The 26,819-nt window shown below is 46.1% G+C and overlaps 2 protein-coding genes across 3 annotated transcripts in view; one reads left to right on the forward strand and one right to left on the reverse strand.

Annotated features, from left to right (window-relative positions):
• The window catches only part of KIF6 (kinesin family member 6), a 380,441-nt gene that overhangs the window by 132,565 nt on the left and 221,057 nt on the right, over positions 1-26,819 (reverse strand). The window lies entirely within an intron of this gene.
• LOC149525159 (uncharacterized) overlaps positions 18,265-26,819 on the forward strand; it is a 76,491-nt gene continuing 67,936 nt past the window's right edge. The window contains exon 1 of the mRNA XM_089777422.1: positions 18,265-18,502. The gene's annotated coding sequence lies outside the window, so the exon portion shown is untranslated. The remainder of the gene's footprint in view (positions 18,503-26,819) is intronic.

A 26,819-nucleotide genomic window follows, 5' to 3' on the forward strand; every position in this document is an offset into this window, starting at 1 on the left:
TGCAGCCTTTACTCTGCCCATTCCATGCCCTCTCTGATGCAGGATCATCATAGAGGAAGGAGAAGATGCAGAGTACCCCTTTTCTCCACCAATAGAAAGCAGTCATAATTTGACTTCTAATACAGTAAGGGTAGTTCCCTCAGCACTTGTTACTAGAGCTTGTGTGGGAAATGGCATTCCTATCCTAGAGTAGCCTCAAGATTTCAGAAATCTTCCCATTACAAACTGAAGCCAAACTGAGACCTTTTGGAAAAGAAGGAAGGAAGGAAGGTCACTCTTGCCCAGAGGATAGGACACCACCTGTGATGTGAAAGACATCCTACTCACCCAATCCACTGCACAAGCGTTTCCCAAACTATGGGCCGCAGCCCGGTACCGGGCCACAAGAAAAAAATACCAGGCCTCAGCATGGCTGCTGGGAGGGAAGCAGGGTGGGCTGGAAGGAGGTGTGTGTGTGGGCGGGGGGGAACCGGCTGCCAGAAAGCATGGTTGGGGGCAGCGAGGCTGTCTGGTGGTGATCGAGGGTGGGGGGGCAGGTGGGCAGCAAAAGCAGGGCTGGACGGGCAATGGGGGGGCTGGATGGGGGAGATCAGGAGGAGGAGGACGGGAGAACAAACCGCTGCCGCTGGAAGGAGGGCTGGATGGGGGCAGCGGGGCTGGCCAGGGGAGATTGGGAGGAGAAGCGGGGGAGAATCGGCTGGCTGGGAGGAGGTTGGGGGGAGTGGGACTGGTTGGGGGACCGGGGGGGGGAGCGGGGCTGGCCGGGGGAGATCGGTGGGGGGGAGGGGAGGAACCAACCACTGTAAGCAGGGCTGAACAAGGGCAGCAGGGCTGAATGGGGGAGATTGGGAAGAGAAGTGGGGTGGGAGGGAGGGGTAGCAAATTGGCTGGTGGGAAGCGGGACTGACCGAGGCACATGCAGACCTGGGCACATGAGTGAGTCCGGCCCCAGGGATTCTATTTTGTCCCCCCCCCATAACCTCCCTCGAGTAGTTGTGAACTGCCTGGCTGGTAGACATACTCACACAGCCTGAGCACATCTACCAGCCAAGCAGTTCGCAGCTACGGACTGATATACCTAATAATAATAAAACGTACCTAGTTAGAAAATACTGGACATTTTATATATCTGGTATTTTCTCAATTTGTTTCCCGGACAGAAACCTCAAATACAAAACCAGACACCTGGCAACCCTACCCCTCCTTGCACCCTCCCTCCTAGCCAGATACCCTACCCCCAATCTGCTCCTGCTCCCACCTCCTGGAGTTCCCATGTGGCGCCGGGTCCCCCAAGCCCTGGCCCAGGCTGGGCGGAGAATGCAGCCGGCTGAAACACTGAAAATGTATTCATTTTTAATTCTTTTTTTTAATACATGCTTATATTTTTGGGCTGCAAAAAACAGTACTGAAAAAAAAACCGGATTCCAACTAAAGTAAAAAGTTTGGGAAACCCTGGTCTAGCCAGCTTTCTATCCATCTTACAGTCCATTTATCCAATCCATAGTCCCTTAACTTGCTGGCAAGAATATTGTGGGTGACCATATCAAAAGCTTTGCTAAAGCTGGCACTGGGGGCTTTGGGAGGACCAGAAACAACTTATTTGAATATTCATTTGTTAATTAATATGCAAATATGCAAATGAATGTTACTGGTCTTCCAAAAGCTCATGAATGGATTTACTGGTCCCCGTGTCAAAAAGTTTGGGAACCCCTGCACTTCACCATATTATTAATTATACAAAGTGTCACAGCTACAATAAAAGAAACAAACCGAACCCTCGAAGAGTCAATGGCATGGTGGCCAGATCGCACGTGAAATATGGGAGACTCAGGTTTAAGACCCTGCTCCAAGTCAGATAGGTCGGAGACTTAAACTTGTATCACCCATATCCCACATGAGTGCCCTGCCTAGCTGCCAATTCTGGGTTGACCAGAATTCTCTGACCAGAAATTGAATCTTGGAGCTGAGAAACCTTTGCACAACAGTTGCATTGAAAACCATACATTCCCTTAAAAAGTTTCAGTTTCAATAAATGGGTATTTTCCAATGAAAAACCATTTTATTAAAAAGTTCCTGACCAGCTCTGTTCCGGAAAGCATTATTTCTACCACTGGCAGCTTGTAAGCATAGTGACTGCAGGAACCGTCACATGAAGAGTATGCTTCATCTCCCACATGGTTCAGCTTCCAGTATGGTTCCAGCTCAAGGAGCTTGAACTTTTCTTTTATAACCATTCATTCACAATCCCTCAAGCTTACAATTACATCATGTGGCAAAAGGCACTAGAAGAATGTACAGTCAGACTCTTCATACCGATCAGATTATACGGATAAATGGCCACATGTGCTGATTTCACATACTGGCTACAACAAAAATCAAACTTTTCCAATTAAAATATTTTTCTGTTTCAATATTGTTATAAGCTCTCCTAGGCAATGGCCTATGTAAGAGATCCCATCTATTGCCCAGTGCTCCACTGCTCCACTAGGGGGCAGCAGGACTATGTAAGCTGGAGGCAGTTCAAAAGAAAAGGGGCTGCTATCAGAATGTACTCCTCAAGGAACCCTTAACTTTGGAATCTACTCTTTTCTAGGGTGAAAACTACTTGAATCCATTGACCTTCCAAACATGCTCCATATATTTGAGGGATGAAAGGGTGAGAGATGCACAGATATTTCTTGGTGAAGTAGGCTAGGGGAAGCTAGGCTGAGTTCTGGGCTTTTCCCCCCAGTTGTTATTTCCTAGGTTTAGAATCAGAGAATGCTGTTTATTTTATTGTGTTATGACTTTATATTCAAATATGTGCCCATGGCATCTAAGATCCTATGTAGGTGCTTTTTCTCTTCTAGTGATATTGTAAATCAGTAAGAAAGGAGTAGAAACTAGGGATGTAATAGTGTAGTCGATTAACCAATAAGCAAAAGGTTATAGGTTAATGCTATAGACTACATGTCTTCTTCTCCCCCACCCTTCCTTGCCAGTACATTTTTTAGCAGGCTGGCCAGCATCCCAGCTCTGTCCTGGCTTGCACTGAGTCCTGGACTTACCCCACTGTGGCTCTGCATTTAAAGTGTATTAGGAGCCAGGCGGGCAGCCAGCCCAGCTCAGTTCTGGCTTGTGCTGGGTCCAGGAGCTCAGACTCCTCTCCCCCAGACAGGGGCTGCCTGGGGACTATAGAATAGTTGACTAACCGATAAGAATTCATGAGGTTACTCGACTATTCAATAAACCTATATTTAACATCCCTAGTGGAAACTACAGGATACATGCTTCAAAATTCCTTATATACTAGAAGAACTTCTATTGACATAGTTCTATCAGCAGCTGGATTGTCAACTGATCCACCTCAGTGGTGCTTCTGCTTAGTAATGTTGTGTATTGCCTTTGCAAATTTAATCAACAAAGACTAAACCAAACCAAACCAAAACAAAACAAAGACCAACAGCCAGACAAAAAAAACCTGAACTCTATCTCAACAAATCTAAGGCAAAACTGCAGTTCAAAATGTTCTGTACAGAAATTAAGAAAATTATTGTTCCTTGCAATTTACAAAAAACACATTGAAAGCTTAAAACATGTACCACTGCCTGTCACCAAACAAGTGCTTAGCTACTTTCAGATATCTAGGCTGTGTGGATGCATAGCTGGAGAAAGGTAACATATGTGAAACACAGTCCTGTGGAGAGGAGCCATAAAATCACGTGCATCAGTTAAATCCTATGTAGCTTTATGAAACAAAAAACAAGACTATGTAGCACTTTAAAGACTAACAAGATAGTTTATTAGGTGATGAGCTTTCGTGGGCCAGACCACTTCCTCAGATCAAATTGTGGAAGAAAATAGGCATGACCATATATACCAAAGTGATACATGAATGTCTTAAATTTGACACTTTACGGGCTGGGGTCTTAACAAGGATGTTAATTATCTTACCCATTACAAAGATAGCTTCCCCAATTGTCACCTCTAATATCATTAGCTCACAGACATTTTCCAAGTCCGAACTACCGTTACTCCTCGTAGTTTGGAATAGTAAGCCTAATCCGAACTACCTAGTCCGTGCCGCGTGTAGCCGCACGGCATGGAGTCCGCACTAGCGGACATTTAAAAATGGCGGCGCCCGGCTTTATGCAAATGAAGCCCGGGAAATTCAAATCCCGGGCTTCATTTGCAACTCCGGTTGCCTACATTACCACCCTAGTTCGAACTACAGTGGTAGTGTAGACATACCCCCCGAGGCTTTTGCTTAAAGAGACCCCCTGTACAGCAGTGTCTCAGGCTTTGTCTTTGCCTACCTCCTTGAGAACAGCAAAGCCTTTTCCTCTGCCTGCTGTGGTTGCCCTTGTGGACACATCAGCTTGCCAGACATGGAGCCGTAGCTGCCTCTGGGCAGTCGATGGCAATTGTAGCTTGTGGCAATTGATGCAGCAGTTTCTGCAGGCGGCAGCCCAGGAACCCAACCCCCCAACTCCTCTGGGAGACCCTCCTTGGATCTCTGTGGGTACGGCTCATGGAACTGAATCCCGCCCCCCTCCCCGGCACACCACTGCCTCTGCTGTCTGGATACCAGTGCAGACTGGTAGGACCAGCTTGTCATGCATGGAGCAGTGGGGTGACCAGCAGTGGCCTCAGAACTTCAGAATGAGGAAGCTCCATTCCTGGAGCTCTGTGAGTAGATCACCCCTGCCCTCAGGTGACGGGACACTCACATGAGACCCGCCATCCCCCTCCAAAAGCATGTCATCATCGCCCTCTGCAAGCTCGCCACGCCGGACAGTTACTGATCCGTGGGGAACCAGTTTGGTGTGGGGAGATTGACCATCAGGGCCCTGGTCATGCAGGTACGGCACTCTAGGGCTACTGTCCCAGGAGGGGGCTGAACTGCAGGAATGGGGTTCCCTAGGAAAAAGGAGCGGTGGGGGGATGCAAGACCCCACCCTTGAGGTGTTTTCAGTCCCGCCCTCACAAAGCCCTGCCAGGGGATGGGATGGGATGAGTGGGGGGTTGCTCCTGGTAAGTGGCAGGGAGGGGAAATGAGGGGGAGGGCTGGGGGAATTTCCAGGGGCCATGACACTGCTGTGAATCTGTGTGTTTCTTTCTGCAGGTGGTACGGGCATCAACACCATACTGCTGCACAGGGTCACCCTGCCTCAGCAACGTGGACGCCATTGTCGCCGGCTTTGCTGACACGGGCTTCTCCAACTGTGATGGCACCTACCGCCCCGACCACTAGGCATCTCTACATCGACCGCAAGAAACACTTTTCAATGGTCCTACAGGCCGTCATGGACCACGAGGGTCAGTTCACTGACATCTGTTGTTGGGTGGTTGGGGAAGGCGCACGACGCACGTGTCTTTAGGAGCTCTAGCAGATTCCAGAAACTGTATGCTGGAACTTTTTTCCCCAACTACACCATCAGGGTTGGGGATGTGGACATGCCCAGGGATGTGGCCTACTACCTCCTGCCTTGGCTTATGAAGCCATACACCGGCCACCTCAGCCCCTCTCGAGAACAGCTCAGCAGGGCCGGCATGGTCATTGAGGGTGCCTTCGGCCATTTGAAGGTGCATTTCAGATGCTGCACCCGGCTGAACCTCAGAGAGCACAACATTCCACATGTAGCGGCCGCATGTTGTGTGCTCCACAATGTGTGTGAGCAGAAGGGGGAAGCGTTCCTTCCAGGGTGGGGGGAGGGAGGCTGACCACATCGACAGGGCCTTTGAACAGCTGTGCATTACTGCCATCCAGCAGGCCTATCAGGGCTGTGCGCTTCCTGGAGGCCCAGAGGGACAGTTTCTCCTCGGGGGCCCAGTGACACCTTCCCCTGGGCTGCCCCACTAGGGACTTCTGCTTCACCCCTCACTGCTTTTCCTCCAACAACCCCGCCCTTCTCCCCTTCCCTGCTGACAAAATAAACAAAAACATTGTTTTTTTGAAAAACTATAAACTCTGTATCTTTTTATTTGGGGTCAAAGAAACTGGGGAAAGAACGTGGGAGAGGGGAGGATAAAGCGGGAGGATGAGAGCCTTGGAGGAGGAGGGGAGAGGATGGAACTGGAATGGGGAGGAAGAGTGAGGAGAGGTTCAGGGCTGGGCTGAGAGAGGCACCTAGCTGTGGTGATCCTACCGCTATGGTTGTGGGGGCCTTAGCATCCAATGGGGGGAGAGGGTATTGGTGGAGAAGCAGGAGGGGGAGCAGGAGTGGGAGGAGGAGGAGGAGCTAAAGCAATGGCAGGAGCAGCAACAGAAGCAGACATCATGCTGGCAAGGAGGGATTGCATGGCCATGTACAGGGAGCGGCCCTGCTCCAGCAGCTCCCGCCAGGTGTCTTGCCACAGCTGGGTGTCCTCCTTTAGCCTGCGGTCAATGGTCTGCTCCAGGGATCAGTGTGCCACGAGGTTCTGCCTCTAGAACTTGTCTATGGGTCTGTGGCGCCTGTGGGTCTCTGGGGTTCAGGAGGCTGCCCCTGGTGCTGTCGACCGCCCCCCTCTCACAGCTGTTCTGGCTGTGGAGAATAAAGAGAGAGAGTCAGTCATCCCAGGGGATACTGTGCCTGAAGCCCTGCCCTCATCTGTGAGCCGAGAGCGACAGCTCTTGGCTCAGTTGAAGGTGACGTGCTTGCAGCAAGGCCATGTGTGCTCTGGCCAGTGGGCCCTTTCCTACAGGGGCCTAGATGTCCCCAGGAGTGGGTGCTGCCCTGAGAGTGCGGGTATGCCCTTATGCCATGTGCGGGACCGCTAAGTGTGTGTGTGTGTCCATCCCCAGCCTCCTTCTAGAGGTGGCTAGTGGAAGGAGGGTGTCCCATGGTGTCCCACCCCAGGGTCACGAGCATGGCAGGCCTCCCCACAAGGGTCTCCTGTGGCAGCCTCCTGGGGCTGTGTACCCAGGAGTAGCCATGTGCACAGGCTGCTGCACGATACCTGGGCTGCAAGAGCCAAGCGTGGAGTGCCCAGCTCCACCTTCTGTGTGAATGGAATGTGATGGCACTCACATAATGTTCCTTCTCCAGCCTCTGATGGCATCTGGGACACATGCACAGGGAGGGGTACTGGCTCCAGGGTCAACAGGGTGCTGGTGCTGGCCTCATTCAGCTCCTCCTCCTCCGCCTCCTCCTCGTCTCTCCCCCCCATGAGGACTACAATGGGCATCTTGAGCCCTGAGTCCACAATGAAGGGGGCCGGTGTGGTACAGCTCTTTAATAAGGGCAGGCATGGGATTCTGCCCCAGAGTGGGAGCTGTCCTCCCTGGTCCTGGCATATGCCTGGTGAAGTTCCTTAAACTTCATCCACACCTGCTCCTGTGTGTGGATGTGCCCCTTGTTGGCTAGGCTCTCATCCATGAGGTCATAGACATCCATATTCCTGTGCGGAGATCCTGGAGGCTGGTCTCATCACCCCAAATCTCACTAAGGTCCACGATCTCAGCACCAGACCAGGAAGGCACCCGCCTCTTTCAGCCCCAGCAGGCTCCTGAGAGCAGCAGACTGGCTCATTTTTTGGGAAAAGCGAGGTAGGGGCAGCTGCTCTATGGCTATAGGCTGTCAGGGCCTCCCGGTAGCCACAAGCCCTTTCCCCTGAGGATGCAGCTTTAAGGGCTCCAGGGGAAGAGGGGGTGGATATAGAGTTTGGCTGAGTGTGGACAGAGCGGCCAGCAGGGAACCCTGGGAAGGGCTGGAGGCCCCTTATTTTGAAATAACAGCTGCTGCCCTGTCTACTCAACCCCTATTCTGAAACAACTATTTCAGAATAGGCATTATTCTTTGTAGAATGAGGTTTACAGAACACAGAATAAGCCGCCTGTTATTTCAAAATAATGGAATTGCTGCGTAAACACTCAGGGTATGTCTACACTACAGCACTAATTCGAACTAACTTAGTTCGAATTAGTTAATTCGAACTAAGCTAATTCGAATTAGCGCATCCAGACTTAAAAACTAGTTCGAACTAGCGTTTTGCTAATTCGAACTAGAATGTCCACACTGAGTGGACCCTGAACCGAGGTTAAGGATGGCCGGAAGCAGTGCCGGCAGGGCATCAGAGGAGGACTTAGAGCGTGGAGCTGCTGTCTCAGGCTAGCCGAGGGCCGTGCTTAAAGAGACCTGACACCCACCCCGGACAGACAGTTCTCAGGGGTTCCCCGCTTGCAAAGCAGTCCTGGCTTGGAGTGCTCTGAGTGCCCACACTCAGCACATCACAGCACTTGGCCATCAGCCCGGCTGCACTTGCCGCAGGCTGCCATCCGGGGGGGGGAGGGGTGTCAATCGGGAGGCTGCAGGAGAGCTTCCACCCCGAGGAGCCTGCAGAGCCACCCCAGTCCTCCCCATTGGGGGCTCGTACCCCATTCCTCCCTCACCTCCTTCCACTTACCCCTCCCTAGCCCCCCTTCCTGATGTACAAAATAAAGGACACACGTGTTCAAAAATAGAAACTCTCTTTATTGAACAAAACTCGGGGAGACTGGGAAAAGGAGGTGGGAGAGGGGAGGGCAACTAAAATGATCAGGGGTTTGGAACAGGTCCCATATGAAGAGAGGCTAAAGAGGCTGGGACTTCTCAGCTTAGAAAAGAGGAGACTGAGGGGGGATATGATAGAGGTCTATAAAAGCACGAGTGGTGTGGAGAGGGTGCATAAAGAAATGTTCTTCATTAGTTCCCATAATAGAAGGACTAGAGGACACCAAATGAAATGAATGGGTAGCAGGCTTCAGACTAACAACAGAAAGTTGTTCTTCACAAAGCAAATAGTCAACTGTGGAACTCCTTGCTGCAGGAGGCTGTGAAGGCTAGAACTAGAACAGAGTTTAAAGAGAAGTGAGATAAAGTCATGGAGGTTGGGTCCATGGAGTGCTATTAGCCAGGGGTAGAAATGGTGTCCCTGGCCTCTGTTTGTGGAAGGCTGGAGATGGATGGCACGAGAAATAGCTTGGTCATTGTTTCGGTCCATCCCCTCCAGAGTCCCTAGTGTTGGCCACTGTTGGCAGACAGGCTATTGGGCTAGATGGACCTTTGGTCTGACCCAGTACGGCCATTCTAAGCTCAGGGCTCAGGGTTGGGGGTCTCACTGGACCACCCTGATTTTCATGCACACCTGCTCCTGGGTGGCCAGGCTGGCAGCTATCCTGCCCTAGACGGCCACGTTCCTGTGTCTAGTGCGGAGGTCGTGGATGAGGTCCACAATCTCCGCACTAGACCAGGTGGGCGCCCGACTCTTGCGGACCTGTGCAGGCTCCCGGGAGCCGCCAGCCTGGTCCTGGGAAGAGGCGGAGGGCTGGGTGGCAGTGGGTGGCTGGCTCGAGCCGTGCCAAGTGCAGGGTCTGCTGGCTGGGTGCTGGCAGGCTTGCACCTGGCACGGGCACCATAGCCAGCCCGTGCCCCTTTAAGGGCTCCTGGGCCGGGAGGGGGGCAGAAGTGTTTCCCTGGTGGTGCCCAGAGTGGCCACCAGGGAAAGCTGGGGAGGGCTAGCCTCCCACTAGTTCAAATTAAGTGGCTACAAAGCCCTTAATTCGAACTAGTTAATTCAAACTAGGCATTAGTCCTCGTAGAATGAGGTTTACCTAGTTCGAATTACGCGCTCCGCTAGTTTGAATTAAGTTCGAACTAGTGGTTTGCCTGTGTAGTGCCTATCAAAGTTAATTCGAACTAACAGCCATTAGTTCGAATTAACTTTGTAGTGTAGACATACCCTCACATAGTTATTTTGGAATAACAGCCATTATTCCAAAATAACTTTGCTGTGTAGACACACCCCTTGAAGATAAAAATGATAAAAATATGTCTGCTAATGCGACATCCCTGGCTCAAATTGTTCAAATGAAATTATAAAAAGCTTTTGTGAAATGTCATGAATGTTCAAATTGTCCCAGATTATTTCTTTTGGGCAAAAGCACTCATCAGAGGGGACCTAGAAATATTAGGGAAAAAACAGGATTATTGCCAATAATCCATATTTTAAAACAGTATTTCAAATCATTTGAAGCTTAAAATGGGCTCTTTAATCCAATTCAGGGATCTTAATACCCCAGCATGCAATGTCATTTAATGAGTTTGGAAATGTGATCTTAATTTAAACTCAATACAATGTCTATATATCATTTTTCATGACATTTCATTCCTGTGAATTTCCAAGTGTTTACTGATATAAAACAGCAGAGAGGGACAGAGCCATTTTTAAAAGGCTCAGTATGATCTTGAAGAGGTTTGTTTCATTTTGCATTTTAACTGTGTCCGACTCTAGTATAGAGGTTATGTCTAGACTGCTGCTTTTTGTTGGAAAACGGTACACAAATTGCACTCCCTGATTTGCGTACCTTTTCCCAATAGTTTTGTTGGAAGAGGCTTTTCCAAAATTTGGCCTGTCTACACTGGGCCAAATTTCAGAAAAACCTCCTCTTTCAGAAGAGCCCTTCTTCCTTGTGGCATGAGGAAGACAGGGCTTCCGAAAGAGCGCGTCTGCTCTTCAGCAAAAAATGTCAGAAGAGCAGACAGCATTCCCGGCATGCGGCAGAGTTTTTCTGGGATACTTCCACAAAAGAAACAATGATTGTTTCTGAATATTTCCAGATGTAAAGACATAGTAACACTCCCAGTATGGACACCAGCCATCCAACTTCTGTTTTTTAATTCTGACAGTCTGTACATAGAATTAATTTTGATTAGCAACTCCTCACTCCATTCAATATTCAGAATAGTTTCTCTCCAGAATAACTAGCCTGGTCTCAAGGGGCTAGCAAATCTGTGGAGATCATAACAAGGTCCTCATCATCCATCCCATCTCTGCCTACTTCTGAACTTAAAAATCATTCTATGAACTAATGAGGCCGCTTGGTTGTTGAGTTTTTTTTGTTTTTGTTCTTTCTACATAGCCTGACTGCAGTTCATCTGAAATGAAAAACCAGAGCCTCAGCTAACTTGGGCAGCTGAAAGAGTGCAGAATAAAAATACAATAGTGCTTACACCCTACTTATTGCCATCTTGTTCTGCTTCCCTGGCATCCCAGCTTCAAATAGTGGTCTATAAAATATATTTGCTCACGGCTTGCTTCTGGAACCAAAAATAAACAATCAACACAGTTCTCTTTGCGGACTATGAGGTTTTGATCAAGGACCAAAGGAGTCCACTCACCACAGTACTGAATTGCTACCAATCAGAATAACATAACTAGGGGCCACCAACAACAGAGATATGTTAATCACTGGCAAAGGTAAATGACAGAAAGAAGAATGAGGTCTGGTGGTTAGGATTAGGGGCTCACTGCTAAGGCCATTTACATTTCATTCCAGGCTCTGCCGCTGACTCATTGTGTAACTAGACAGTAGTCCCCAACGTGGTGCCCGCGGGCGCCATGACGCCCGCCGGGCCATTTCTGTGTGCCCGCCGAGTGATCGGGGCCAGCCCCACCCCTGGGTGCACAGCGCAAGAGCTGTGCCAGCCCCGGGCACGCAGCATATGGGTGGCGCCGGCCCCAAGCATGTGGCACAGGAGTGACGCCGGCCCTGGGCATGTGGCACAGGGGCGGCCCTGCCCCTGGGCACACAGCACATGGGCGTTCCCACCCCTGGGCACGCAGCACAGGAGCGGCGCCGGCCCCAGGCGTGCGGCACATGGGCGCTGCCAGCTCCTGGGCACGCAGCGTATCGGCAGCCCCACTCCTGGGCGTGTGGCACAAGAGCGGTGCCGGCTCTGGGAGTGCGGTGCATGAGTAGCGCCGGCCCTGGGCACGCAGCATATAGGTGGTCCCATCCCCGGGCGCGGGTACAGCCCCTCCCCCGGGTGCCCAGAACATGAGTGGTCCTGCCCCTGGGCACCGGGCATCCCCAAAAGGTTGGGGACCACTGGACTAGCACAAGTAATATAACTACTTTGTTTACACAATCCCATAACAGTTTTATAATATAATGGTAATACTTTAAACTTTGGATGACCTTTGTGCATAAAATTATGAAGTGTTTTAGAAAGACAGGCTAGTCTCATTTATTTACTTTACAGATGGGTAAACGGATGCAGATAGGTGAGGGGATTTGAGTAAGTTCACAACAAAAGTGAAAAAGGAATAAAAACCACGTGCATTGAATCTGAGTCCCATCCCCTGGACCAGAGTGCTTCCACAATACAATACATGATGCAAAGATTCTGATTGAGAGGAATTTCTGTCTGTGGCAAAAGTTTTGGCACAACAATATGTCACGTTATTTGTAAAAATGTCAGGAAATCAAACATGAAACTAGATACCAATTTGGAGGCCCCAAAAAAGAAACGACAAAAATGAAAACAGGTCACTAAAAAGAAAGCAGATGAAGTTTTTGCTGAACACTGAAGGATGAAATATAGAGGTGAAAGTAACAGGGTGCACCCTGGTGCATAGCTCCAGCAAGAGTGGGCTGAGCTGTGGCAAAAGCCAGCAGGGAACTATTTAAAGAGATGGCAGGGACCTGGGTTGCAATAGGATAATACCTGTAAGAAACTGTAAGTTACTTTCACCGCTGATGAAAAGAGAAACACAAAACCAAATACATAGTTGTTGCAGAGAAGAAACAAAAAGCAAAGAGGCAAAAGACAGATAAAGCCTTCACCCAACAGCAGATTGATAGCAGCAGCTGTTTGTGACTTAATATGGAGAACCTTTGCCAACTGGGAGAGGTGCATACAATGATTGCCTGTATTTATGCTTGCCTTAATTATTGCTTAGAAGAATCACTGTTTCCAAGACATTATTTTCTTGTCTACAGTACAACTATTAAAAGCAAGAGAAAATTTAAATGTCCCAAAAAAGATGTGAGAGAAAACTATAAATACTCAGACTAAACAATTTGGTAATGTTCTATTCTTTCAGTAACAGTGGCTTCACATCAGGTAGCACCAGGAATTCATTTTTTTAAATTTGTCCATTACCTGTGAACTTTATATCATTTTTACATACAAGACTTTTTTTTTTTTTGCATTAAAAAGCAATTACTTTCTTCTCTAAAACTTCTGGTTTCTGTAGCCAAATTTATAAGGAAACAGTATTTTTTTTTAAACTTTTCCACATGATCCACATTGCAGCTCATTATAATTTCTTATTCCTTTGTTCAATGCCAGAATTTCTCTTTTAGCATTTTAAAAACAAGCTTTCACTTGCAATAACTCTTTAAAATCAACTGATATAAAACAGCTTTACAACCAGTGCATTTCATGCATCTGATAAAGATTTAGGAGTTGACCCTAAGATTAAGGGCACAAGCACAAGAAGGCTCTGATGATATTACAGGCAGTTACCCAGCACTGCAAAGAAAGTTTCAGGGGTTGTTATTGTAATATCCAGGATATTTGCCTTAAAAGAGAGAGGGAGAAAAGAGAAATGGAAACAAACAAGCCACAACAACACATTCAAAATCAACAAATTAAACTGGAAAAAAGCTTTACTGTAAAGGAACAACAACAGACATCTTTTTCTAGAGGCTGTGGGATCCTTTCAATTTAAAATGATTGAAAAAGTGATGAAATCTTATAGTATTGTTAGAAGACATTTAAAACAAAAATTACTATCCCCCTCTTCTGAGTCAAAGTTGTTGCTGATGGCTTATACAATATATGTGGTCATACACTTTGACCCCCTTCTAACCATAATTTTGGAAATAAATCAGAGCTGGAAGAGACCTCAGGAGGTCATCAAGTCCAGCCCCCTGCCCAAGGCAGGACCAATCCCAACTAAATCAACCTAGCTAGGATTTTGTCAAGCCGAGACTTAAAAGCCTCTAGGGATGGAGATTCCACCACCTCCCTAGATAATCCATTCCAGTGCTTCACCACCCTCCTAAGGAAATATTTTTTCCTAATTTCCAACCTAGACCTCCCCTACTGTAACTTGAGACCATTGCTCCTTGTTCTGCCATCCATCACTACTGTGAAAAGCATTTCTCCATCTTCTTTGGAACCTCCCTTCAGTTGAAGGCTGCTATCAAATCCCTCTTCACTCTTCTCTTCTGCAGACTATATAAATCCAAATCCCTCAGTCTCTCCTCATAGGTCATGTGCTCCAGACCCCTAATCATTTTGGTTGCCCTCCGCTGGACCCTCTCCAATGCGTCCACATCTTTTCTATAGTGGGGGGCCCAGAACTGGACACAACATTCTAGATGTGGCCTCACCAGTTTGAAATAAAGGGGAATAATCACTTCTCTAGATCTGCTGGCAATGCTCCTCCTAATGCACCCTAATATGCCATTAGCCTTCTTGGCTACAAGGGCACACCGTTGACTCATATCCAACTTCTCATCCATTTTAATCCCCAGGTTCTTTTCTGCAGATCTGCTACTTAGCCAGTTGGTCCCCAGCCTATAACAGTGCTTGGGATTCTTCCTTCCCAAGTGCAGGACTCTACATTTATCCTTGTTGAACCTCATCAGATTTCTTTTGGCCCAATCCTTTAATCTGTCTAGGTCACTCTGGACCCTATCCCTACCTCTCCTTCTAGCTTAATGTCATCTGCAAACTTGCTGAGGGTGCAATTCATCCCCTCATCTAGGTCATTAATAAAGATGTTGAACAAAACTGGTACTAGAATCGGTCCTTGGGGCACTCTCCTAGAAACTGACCACCAACCTGACATCAAGCTGTTGATCACTACCCATTGGGCCTGACAGTCTAGCCAGCTTTCAATCCATCTTACAGTCCATTTATCCAATCCATATTCCTTTAACTTGCTGGCAAGAATCCTGTGGGAGACCGTTACGGCAGGCCTACATCATTTTGGCACCTGAGGCAGGGAGCTCAAATCATGCCCCCATGGCTCCTAACTTGGGCCAAAACTTTGAAAGGTCTCAATTCTCTGGGTCCTAGTGGCACCCCCCCCACAGTCTGGCACCTGAGGCAAACACCTCAGTTCACCTCATGGTAAGGCCAGCACTGGAGACCATATCAAAAGCCCTTCTAAAGTCAAGGTATATCACATCCACTGATTTTCCCATGTCCATAGAGCCAGTTACCTCATCATAGAAGCTAATCAAATTGGTCAGTCATTACTTGCCCTTTGTGAATCCATGTTGACTATTCCTGATCACTTCCCCTCTTCCAAGTACTTCAAAATGGATTCCTTGAGGATCGCCTCCATGATTTTTTCCAGGGACTGAAATAAGGCTGACTGGTCTGTAGTTCCCTGGATTGTCCTTCTTCCCTTTTTTAAAGATGGGCACTACATTTGCCTATTTCCAGTCTTCCGGGATTTCTCCTGATCTCCATGAGTTTTCAAAAATAATGGCCAAAGGCTCCGCAATGACATTTGCCAATTCCTTCAATAACCTCAGATGCATTAAATTGCCTTACCAATAAACAGCCTTTTATCTTTGCCAACCTCAAAATCTCCATACATTATCTAATAAATTTTAAAGTGGAACCTGGTTAAGACAATAAGTGGAATGGTTAGGCACCAACTATTCTCAAAAGGTTTTTTTTTTTTTTTTTTTTTTTTTTTTGAGGAATCTACAAATTAGAAAAATGTTATGTTACCTTGATTAAGCCTTAGAGAATGGATCAAGTCTTTTGACAGTTTGGGTGTGACGGAACAGGCCGTGTCTGGGCACAGCTGAGGGCATCCGCTCAGGGCGAATTGCTCAAATTCGGGGCTCCTCACAGTCCCCAGACTGGAGACCTTTCCAAACAGGCCACAAACCAGTTCCACAGAGTGTTTCAGGTGCCTGCCTGAAGCCTCATGAGCAAAACCACTCCGATACCCCAGCAATATCCATGCCCAAATGGCCCCAGGCCTCATACACAGGTGAGGGGTTTTAGAACAGGTTCTGTCCAGTTCCAAGAAACCAGCCACAGTTTCCAGGTCAATGTACACTCTGGATCTTACCCACAAATCATGCTGAGCCAGTCCTTTAGAATCTACAATTTAAAGGTTTATTACTACAAGAAAAAAAAGCATGAGAGTAAGGTTGTTAAATTATTATACATTACATGAATCAAATCTCCCAGTTCTCAATACAGGCTCTAGCAGAGTTATTATATCTGCTGGCTTAAAAGTCCTTGTTGCACATCCTATAGCAGGATGTGTCCACAGTTCTTCCCTGTGAGGCCGCATCTGGGGTCAGAAACAGATCTGAAGACAACTTGGAGTCCGCCACATGGCCTACTTATACCCCCTCCTGGCTTCTTCCAAGCTGGGGGGAGTCACATGGCCAGTGGCCAGGTGTGTCTTTGGCCTTCAGAGGCCCATTGTTCCCTGGAGCTTTGCTCATTAGCATGTCCATAGGCAAACATTCCTAGCCTGTTACTCAAACACATTCAGAAAGACTTCCAGTCTCCATACAGAGTACAGATTCCTAACTCCACACACAGACATTATACAGATATATGAAGAGCAGAATCAGAGCAGAACCCATGGGTGCAGCAGTGACCCGGCTGCTCCCCTCACAATCCAATAACGTGACATTGGGTCAAACTGCTTTCATGCACTTTTTTGGTCATGATTCTTCCTTCTCCCTTTAATGTCCCCTTTGCTATTTTCTTTCCTATAATCTTCATTTGCAAGAAGAAGATTACAGAAAACAAAGTTACTTCTTTAGACACTAATGCCAAAGCCACTTCCTGTGCCCACTTGGCAGAAATGTATAGGTTAAAAAAATCACTCCTTCCTTCCTCCATCCCTCCTTCTACAGCATCTGAAGAAGTGAGTTGTAGCTTACAAAAGCTTATACTCTAATACCCTAATAAATTTGTTAAGCCTGGTCTACACTAGATCAGGCAAGTTGGCTTATGGTACACCATGCAGCTATGCAAAATGCACATGCTCCCATCAGCTTCCCTTACTCCTCACTGATCCATTTGTACTGGATGCAAGGGCTGCCCTCAGCATTTGATTTGGGGGATCTACACTAGATCCGCTACATCAAACGATAGAAGATCGACTTCCAGAGGGTCAATCTTCTCTGTAGTGTAAACATGCCCTTAGTCTTTAAAGTGCCACTGGATTCCTTGTTACATTTGTGATAGGTGCTCAGGTTCTAGTGGTTTCTCAAATCAGCAGGCCACAAACTATTTAGGAATTCACATCTTAAGACCAACACCTTTAGCTCCACTCAGAAATCAATAGGCAGCCACTGAAGAACATAGAACATCGATGTCACATCTTCAAAGCAAACAGTTCCATTTAATAGACAAGCAACTGCATTCTACATTAGTTTCACTTTTCAAATGTTTCTAAGGTATCACCCAATGCAGGGTGTATTACTGTAATCTAACCTGAAGGCAAGAAAGGCATGGAACACTAGCACAGTCCTATATCTGAAAGAAAGCATCTAACTCATCTTTTCAAGTGCAGGAGAAAAATAAATTTTTCAATAACAGCTACAACCTAAGCAACCACGAACAACTTGTGATCTAATAAATCCCATCTTGTGAACCCACATTACAAACTACAGGAGGCCTTTCTAAGTCAAGGATGTTACCATAAATCTCCCCAGTTGCTTCCCTTAACATTTATCTCTGATTTACCCAAAGTGAGCTTCTGAAAATTAATCCTTACCTAAAACCCAATCTCAAAGCCATACTGTGAACACTTTAATCAAAATAGTGAGCAGTTACTCACATAAGTAGTTTATTGAAATCAATCAAGTGACTTGTGTCAGTAAGAGGTTTAAGTCTAAATTGGGGAAGAAAGGCAGGTTTTATTTTTTCCTGGTAGGGAACTCAAAATTTTGGCAGATCTAGGCTCTATTCAGTCCTAATTTGACCACAGTCATATAGATAAATAACATCTAAAAGTGACCTGAAAAAATAATAAATACATAAGAAAAGGGAAGGGAAGAGACTAGATGATCTGGGAATGGGATACAGACCTTTTTTAGTCCAAAGAGCAGGGAACAGGGCTTTAAGGTCCTGATTCGGAAAAATACTTAAACATAGTACTTCACTTTAAGCATCTGTTTAGGTCTCATGGATGTCAAAGGAAATTGACCATGTTCTTAAGTGCATTGCTGATTTAGGGCCCAAAATTTGACTGGTAAAGCACTAACAGTAGAGGCTGCCAAGCAGATGCAGTGATGCTGGTCAATTCTTTCCACTTTGTGGGATATACCAGCCAGCTTTAGGGTTCCCCACAGAGCAGGAGTTTGGGATTTTTTCTGTTGCTCTGTGCTTGCTCCTGTTAGACTTTCTGCTTTGAAAAGCCTTCGGCCTGGGTTCTTTTGGCAAAAATAAATCTGGCCAGAGATGTGTAGGTGCAATATTTTGTTACAGGTATACCAGGGGGCTGTGCCCTCTGCTCGCTATGCTCACCAACCCCCCTGTCTCAGGGTAGACAGGCCTGGCTCTAGAGGCGTAGGGAAAGGGACTGGGGGGAGGGAATTGCCTCCAGGCTGCACGCTAGGGGGGCGCCAAATTGGTGTGGGACCGAGCGGCGCGCACGCTGCTCTTTCAAGCTGCCGGCTGAATGGTGCTCTGGCTGCCGGCGCCGGCTCTCTGCAAAGTGAAAGCCAAAGCAGCCAGCTGAGTGGGAGGAGCAGTGCTCTGAGGAGTAAGACTCGGTAAGTTCCTCCGTGCCTGGCTGGGGGGCATGCATTTGATTGTGGGAGTACTCCCCTTCTCCCCCCCCCCCCCCCGAGGGGTGCCAGGCTGGGTGCGGTGGGACCGACCGAGCCACTCTGAGTCTGCTCTTGCAAGCTGCCAGCCAAGGGCCGCTGCAGGCACTGTCTCTCTCCAAAGTGCAAGCCAAAGCAGCCAGCTCTGATGAGTGGGAGGAGCAGTGCTCTGAAGAGAAGGGTACCTTCCTCCGTGCCTGGCTGGGGGAATTGGGGGAGTGCTCCCTCCTGCACTGGGAGTGCTTTGCCCTGTGGGGAGTGCATGGGGGGGCTGGCTTTGGGGCAGGGGTGAGGTGAGTGTATAGGGATGACATGGGGAACGCTGTGGGGGGGCTGGCTCAGAAGAAGAGGGTGGGTGCCTTTGGGGTGAGAGGTATTGGGGGGGGGGCTGTCTCTGGGGCATCCATAGGTCCACATCTTCTTTCAATGAGCCCACTTCACTCACAGGTCCCATTGTTCTTGAATCTGGCTCCACCTTTCTCCAACCATTGCAAGAGATGCTTTTCTTTCATGCCTTATCCATTCACACCTCATTCACTCAGTTTAGCAAAGGGGGGGGGGGAGGAGGGCTAAAAAAGTCTACAAGATACAAGGTTTCTATGTAAAAAGGCTTACTACTGTACAAAGTTTCTCTGTTCTGTAAAAGTATACAAAGTTTCTATAAAAGGAAAAACTAAAGATTTACTACAAAACTAAAAGGACTTGATACAAAGTTAAAATTAAAAAAAACTGAGAAAATGATTAATACAGAGATTAATGAGATTTACCTATAGTTGCATTGGTATGAAGGGGCCTGGGGTGCCTACTCTGGGAAAGGGATGTTGTATTGGAATGGGGGGTGCCTGGCTCTGGGGTATGGGTGAGTGTATTGGGGTTACTTATTTTTTTAAATAAAAGATACTTTATAACACAAGGAAAAACTTAAACAATAATCTGGTAGCATTTTAAAAACCAACAAACATGTAGATCAGGCCCTCTGAGGGCCACACAAATGAAAACTGATAGCTTTCAGGGACACCAAAGATAATGTACTTCTATAGGACAGTTGTAATTATTTATTATTATAGATTATGTTTTAGGTATATTTTATAATATTTTTCAGGTCTTGTTTTAATATAATACAATAATTTGATGTGTAAAATTATTTGCTTGGTAACAAATGATTGGGGGGGCCCGCAAATTTGGCCTTTGCCCCCGGGCGCAAAACATCTTCGCTATACCTCTGCCTGGCATTCTCCCTGGCCACAGGGAAGGGCCAGGCTGCACCAGCCCCGACCTCTTGGGCCTCCCCTTGGCCACTGGGGAGGACAGGGCCGGGGCCAGGACCACACAAGACTCAGCCTCTTGGTTCCCTACCCCCCGGGTCACCAGGGATGGGAGGGAGACGGCCAGGACCACTTCAGCCCCAGCCTCTCAGTCCCACTGTCTCCCACCCGGCCACCGGGGTCGCACCAAACCCAGCCTCTCAGCCCCTCCCACACCCTTCCCAGGCCGCAGCCCCAGTCTTTTGGCCCCACTCCAGCCATGGAAGGAGGACCAGGGCTGAGCCAGGGGGCAATGGCAGCGGCTCCTCACGGTGCTCTGGGGCCCTGGTGCTCTGGGATCCAGTGAAGACCCTGCCTCCGCCTGCCTCAGGCCAGGTACTTGGGTCACCACCCGTCTGGTGCTCCAGCCTCGTTCCCCTCCCCGCTACAAGATTAGAGCACCGACACCAGCTTCTGGGGCGAGGGGGCAGACCCCAAGGCTCCGCAGCAGCTTCAGCTTGCAGGGAACTGTGCACGCTGCTGTGGGAAGGGAAAAGAGCAAAGGCCTGCTGCAAACACTGGTGGTGTAAGAAGGTCTCAAAAGTGGCTGCAAGAATGTTTTCTAATGGAAATGGTTGGACAACTTACATATAGGGATTGATATGAAGGCTCCCTAAAATACACTTACATCTTTACAGAATATTTTAAAATCAGTAATATTTACAGAACGTTCATGAAGCAGTAATGTGAAACAGTGAATAACATTTAGGATAAAGTCTTGTATCCCAATTTTCTGGAAGAAATACATCACATCTGAGGGCCAGAAAATAAATTTAAATATGCTGCCATAATCATTATTATTATTTTATTTTAATTATTTCTTCTTCTTTAAACAACTAGAGTGTGTCTAGACTATAGGGTTTTGTTGACAAAAGTGGACTTTTGTCAACAAAACTATACCCGCGTTTACACTGTAACTAAGCAGTTTTGTCAACGGCTGTAAACCTCATTCTACGAGGAATAACGCCTTTTGTCAACAGAGTTCTGTCAACAGAAAGCATTATTGCATCTACACTGTCCTTTGCATCTACACTGTCATGTCGACAAAGCAGCTTGCTTTGTCGACAGAACTGGATGTAGTCTAGACACTCTTTGTCGACAGAAGCTTTGTTAACAGTATCTGTCGACAAAACTTCTGTTGACAAAAGCCTGTAGTCTAGATGTACCCCTAAAGTTGAAAGGATTACATCTTTATCGGATGATAGAATACTGAAGAATGTTTGCCTTATTCATGAAACATAAGAGGCAAACTGGTTGTGTTATTCTAAAGTCAGTGATATGAAAAAGAATAACATTTAACACTATAATTTTAAATTTAGGCAATGACATATATATTATGTGGTTTAAGTGGTTTTTTTAAAATCATCATTTGGAATTCCAGGTAATCTTTTATTAACAAGGGGTAAATCTCCAGCCTCTTAAAATATCTCCGGTGTGCTGCTCCATACACAGAAGAAACAAAGTGGCCACGGCAAGACAGCAGAGGATTCCTTTATCTAAAGCAGGGGTGGGGAACCTAAGGCTTGCCTCGATTTGGCCCCTGAGGCTCAGGGCTCTCCCTCAGCATTGGGGAGCCTGTGCTAGTGCTCCAGTCTCCCCCCCTCCTCCCGCTGTTTGCCCCATGGCGCTGGAGCACCCAAAATCTACTAGCCTGGGCTTGACTGATTTTTCTGCCATTCAGCAGCTTCTGACCCATCCCTGATCTAAAGAGGGTGGCTGCAGCACTTTACACTTTAGTGATCTTTGGAAGCATAATAGACTCTTAGGACTGAGATATACAACCTAGTCGATAGGCACTTTCGCATTCCTCTTTAGAAATGTACAAGAGCCCTGTACAAATGTACAAACCCTGATAGGCCTGGGGGTGGGGGAAATCTCGCTTTCTGCCCTCTAGTACGTGGTGCTTAGAGTCAACTGCCAGGGTCCCTAGGCCCTGATTAGCCTGGGGGCAGGGGAGTGGCAGGGCCTCCGCAGGCTGAATCAACCCACTTGGTGGGCCAGATCCAGCCCTCAGAGGCCCCTTTTGCCTATCCCCCACTTAAGAGTGTTACTTTGCTCTACAGCAGAACAGTGGCTACAAGGAACATAACAGCACAACTGTTAAAAAGGCACTTCATATATAAAATCATAGGGAAAATTGTGATGAATGAACTACCAAAGGTTTGACTTTACCTGGAAGAAGCACTCAAGAGTTCAAGGGTCAAATTCTCTCCTGATAGTAAGTTGCCATGGCTCCATTTACACCAGCAGAGAAATGGGCCCCAAATATTTGTCTGAAGCTTATCTAATTTATTGGGTTGTAAATTACAGCAGAAAGTCAGTCAAATCAGATTTTGAGGGGAAATTTCCCATAATGTATAGTTTTGGCTTATACTTAAATACACTGTAACTAGTTTCTCACGTGACATCTGCTTTTGGACCTGCTCAAACAGACCATTTCTAAGGGTAGAGCCACAAAGGAAGAGCTAACCAAACAGCTTCTGAATCTTCCATTACAGGATTAGTGCTCTGCTCAGAAACATCTGAAGAGTGACCTAATATGAGAGGGGCCTAACAAATAATAATTATCCATCGTCTATACACACACAGATAGAGGGCACTGCATGGCTCTTGGAAAAGGCACTGCTGGCTCTTTGGCAGATGCTTATGTAACAGCAATATGGAAAAAGTTTCACAGATGCCTGTGCCAAATCTGACTGTCAATAAATAATAGAATTCCATCACCCCGTAAGCAAGCACCATCCTCCAGAACATCAAGAAATGAAAGTCTTTCAGTCACAGAAAAAGAAAAAAAAATCATTGGAAACATTAGGTTACAATTCAGCAGGTTAATCTGCATAAGGAAAGAGTAAATTCGCACAAAAGAACTGGAAAGTTGTCCCATTTAAACGGACTCAAAAGGAAGGCAGTGAAAGCTGCCAAACCATCTTTAAGAAGCTTCCAAACATACGTTATGCATCAGAAGAGGTTCCCGGCTGTGAAGTCGAGAGGAGGACATGATGGCCATCTCAGACAAGCCAAAAAGCTTTTGCATAACTAAACAAATGTGGAATAAGAGCTGTTGATTGCCATTAAAAAAATACATGGCTTTGCACGACATTTTCAATACATGAGATAATTGAGTTTCAACATCTCTGAAAAATTAATAAAGTACTGTAATTATTTTTTTCCAGCAAACCCTTCTAAACTACAAAACTAGCCTTTGATGTTTCAAATATAGGTCTAGCTCCAAAAGGCACAATCTGGGCTGCATCTCCTAAAAATAGCCTTATGTCCATATTTAGAGAATCTTAGTTAAAACAATAAAAAATTCTTACAGAAGGCTTCCTCTTAAATTGCTGATTCCAAGAGCAATTATATTTCAAACCTGGATGTAGCACAGGTTTATATGTTAATATTTTTCCTAATAAAAATTTGAACATTTGTCCTACAGTTTCTTTAAATAGATTTTCCTACTCAATTTTTACCTTCTCAAGATGTTTACTTTTTCTGAAATTCATAAATCACAATGGGCTCAATTCAAAGTCCTACTTCATGCAAAATTCCGACTGAGGTCAATAGGAGCTGATTAAACAAAGACTTTGGATTAGGCCCACAGTGAAAAATAAGTTATAAAAAGCACCTAGAAGAAATCAGGACATATAAAAACAGCAGCTTGATCTCCATGAGGCTTTCAGTTTAAAAACCAATAGTGGAATATGCCTCCAGGTAATTATAAAAGCCAACATACGTTATAAAAAAATCCATTAATAGAAATGGTGAAGTTCTAAGACAAATTTCCTTCCTCCTGGTACCTTTTACTAAGGGAATGTCTGCACTGCAATCAGAGTATATAAACAAACACAGGAAGACAGTTAGTTAGTGTGAGATCAAAAATAGTGAAGACACAGTGGCACAGACTTCAGCACTGGACGGACGTATAAGCCTGACTGAAACTCTGTTTACCTGGGTAGCTATCCCACTTTGAAGACTGTGCTGCTTGCAGCTTCACTGTGAGAGGTTAGATTAAAGCCTAAATGCTAGCTTGTGTTTGTTTTATGTGTTGTCACCACACCACCGATTGCAGTGTACACATCCCCTGAATCTCTGCCCATTTCACTTTGATTTTCAGATGGCTACGAGCAGGAAACAAAGAAAGCAATCAGTAACTCAGCTGGAGATATTGCTAGGATTTATGAATCTCCCTGAAAAGGCTCTTTATATTTTTTTGTTACTTCTGTCATGAGACTGCACACAGTACTGTCAAGTAAACAGTTTGCTAGCTATAAAGATGCAATTCTATATCAACTGGGACCTGTGGCCCATTTTTCTTCCTGTCGATAACATACAATGAACTTTACAAAAATTAACACAGGGCAATATTATATTAAAATAAATAAAGAGAAGGCAGAAAAAAGGCATCAAGTGACTTTGCAGCACCTACATATATACTGACCTGAAGCAGTGTGAAATTTGCAGGTATCGTTTGGATGACAGCTTATTGGTAATTGCATGTCCATTACATGGGGTAAAAGTGTACAAGAATATATTCAATTCTAAGACATTGTCAGCAAAGTTTGCATGCATCAGTGACTGTTATGGGTATGTTTAGGAACTCCTCTTGTAACTAAGGTTTCCAGAATTTCCCATTATAAGACCATGTTTTAAATTGTTTATATCTTTACTGAACTTTAACTGTTTAGGCTGAAATTTTCCATGCCAGTTGACAGTCTGATATTTTTCTGAGAAATTATCAGCCAAACTACTTCCGCTAGGGTGACCAGATATCCTGATTTTATAGGGACAGTCCTGGTATTTGAGGCTTTATCTTATATAGGCACCTATATCTCCCACCCCTCATGTCGATTTTTGTCATCACTTGCTATCTGGTCAGCCTGGGTTCAGCCATTTTGGAAATTGAGTTTAGGGAAAATATGTTGTTTTATCCATATAAAAAATTCTGGAGGCCTTTTCTTTTAGCTGTTCTAGCTCCATGCTTTGTAGGAGGGATTTAAAATTGGGGGCAGGAGTGGTCTATATTTCAGGAAAATGCCTTTTATTATCCCTATGAAAATCTGTACAAATCTGCCCAAGCAAGAAATCTTTGAGAAAATCACAATTTGTTAGGGCTTGCCCACAACATTTTGGCATCTGAGGCGGGAGCTCAAATGATTTCCCCATGCCACCTTTTCTCCTGCCTGCCTGTTATATCTCGTGCCCTTCTTCCTCCAGCACAGCACTCCACCATCTCTGTGCATCTAGAGCAGAGAGAATACATATGCACCAGCAGCAGACACAATTTTCTACACTCTGGTTCCTAGTGGCGCCCCCCCACAGTCTGGCACCTGAGGCAGCCGCCTCAGTTTGTCTCATGGTAAGGCCAGCCCTGCAATTCGTACATGCTCAGTAGAGACATTAATTTTTAGCAGCATACAGCACATATTCCATCCCCTCATAGCTCCTACATGAGACTAGCCTGTGCATATGCCACCCCCACAGAGTTACTGAGCATGTTACATCCCTGAGTGACAAGGGCAAAGCCAGACTTCCCCTATAATGCCTGTTCCCAGTTACTTGTTGTCTGGCTGGTGTCAAGCACTGGAGCTGAAAGCAAGGATCCAGTTTCTTCTGGGCTCTTAATGATCCTTCTGCTGGTACCTGAGCAATGTGGAGGAGGAAGCTGTCTGGTCTGAATGCAGAGTGTACAAAAGCCAGACCAGGAAGAGTGAAAGGAGTAGATAAGGATAAGGAGTCCTGAAGGGTGAGAAGGAGAGAATCTGTCTGGACATGGAGACTAGGTCTGTGAGGAGGGAAGAGTGAAGTTGAACTGGGAGCTGGAGAGGAAGGAAAAATGGAACTGGTTGGACAAGGGGACTGGGACTAGGACCAGAGAAAAGGGGAGGCTGGGACTGGAAGCCAGTAGGCTGGGGTAAAACTATGGGATTAGATAAAGATCTCAGGGAAGAATGGAATTAGAAACCAATGTGGAAGTGAATGGGAGAGTGGTGGAAAAGTAGGCAGATGTAGGCATCAATTCAGAAAGTTATTTAAGCATGTGCATAACTTTAAGCACATAATTAGTTCCACTAAACCAATGGCACCACCCACATGCTTAAAATTAGACTTATATTTAACTACCTTCCATAATTAGAGTATTGCTGGGTCATTTTTTTCCAATGCTCTCAAATACCAGAAAAGGAGTTTGCAAAGTCAGTCAAAAATGCATTCCAATTAAATAGGAACAAAACATTTAAACCCATCAATAGCTACTTGATTTGTTTTGAAGGACATTCCTGAAGAGCTGTATACAGAGAAGTAGAGAGTCTGGTCATTTATTTCCATTTGATTTGTAAACAGCAACAGAAACTCATTAGTAGGAAATGATTATAGCACTCTATAGTGTAGCAAATGCAAGATATTCCAAATTGACACACGGGATTTTTTGTTAATTACAAAAGGTAACAAAGAAAATAAAATGTTCACTGTATCCCACTAAGCACTGGGAGAAGTTCAGATGGAATCTGAATTTGATTTAACTCTTTGTCTGTTCCTGGTATCAATAATGTAGCTCATGTACTTTCACTTTCTTCTTGTAGTAGCATTGCACAAAATCTAGTAAAGATCAAAAACTCTCTGTAATGCCCTGATTCACCAAGGATCATTCTTCATCTGATCCACTAAAATGATAAGTCATGAGCATGGTGACTGAAGCATCCAGAAATAATATATATTGGAGAGCCAATGTGCATGACACATTCTTCTATACAACCCAAAGGGAGACTCCTAAATCTGTGGAACCCTCTTTCATAGGACACACAAACTCCTGATTTTAGTAGAACTATATTGTTAGGGAGCCAGGATGGGCTGTAGGCATGGTACAGAGGTAAAGGTCATCCACTACATCCCTATGTTTTACCTGGTTCTCAAGGAACATATGTGGTTTGGCTGGTGAATGCCTGATTTTTTCAGCTGGAGGCTGC

Source organism: Pelodiscus sinensis, chromosome 3, assembly GCF_052426305.1.
Source record: "Pelodiscus sinensis isolate ZL-2025 chromosome 3, ASM5242630v1, whole genome shotgun sequence".
In the NCBI taxonomy this organism is placed as follows: domain Eukaryota; kingdom Metazoa; phylum Chordata; order Testudines; family Trionychidae; genus Pelodiscus; species Pelodiscus sinensis.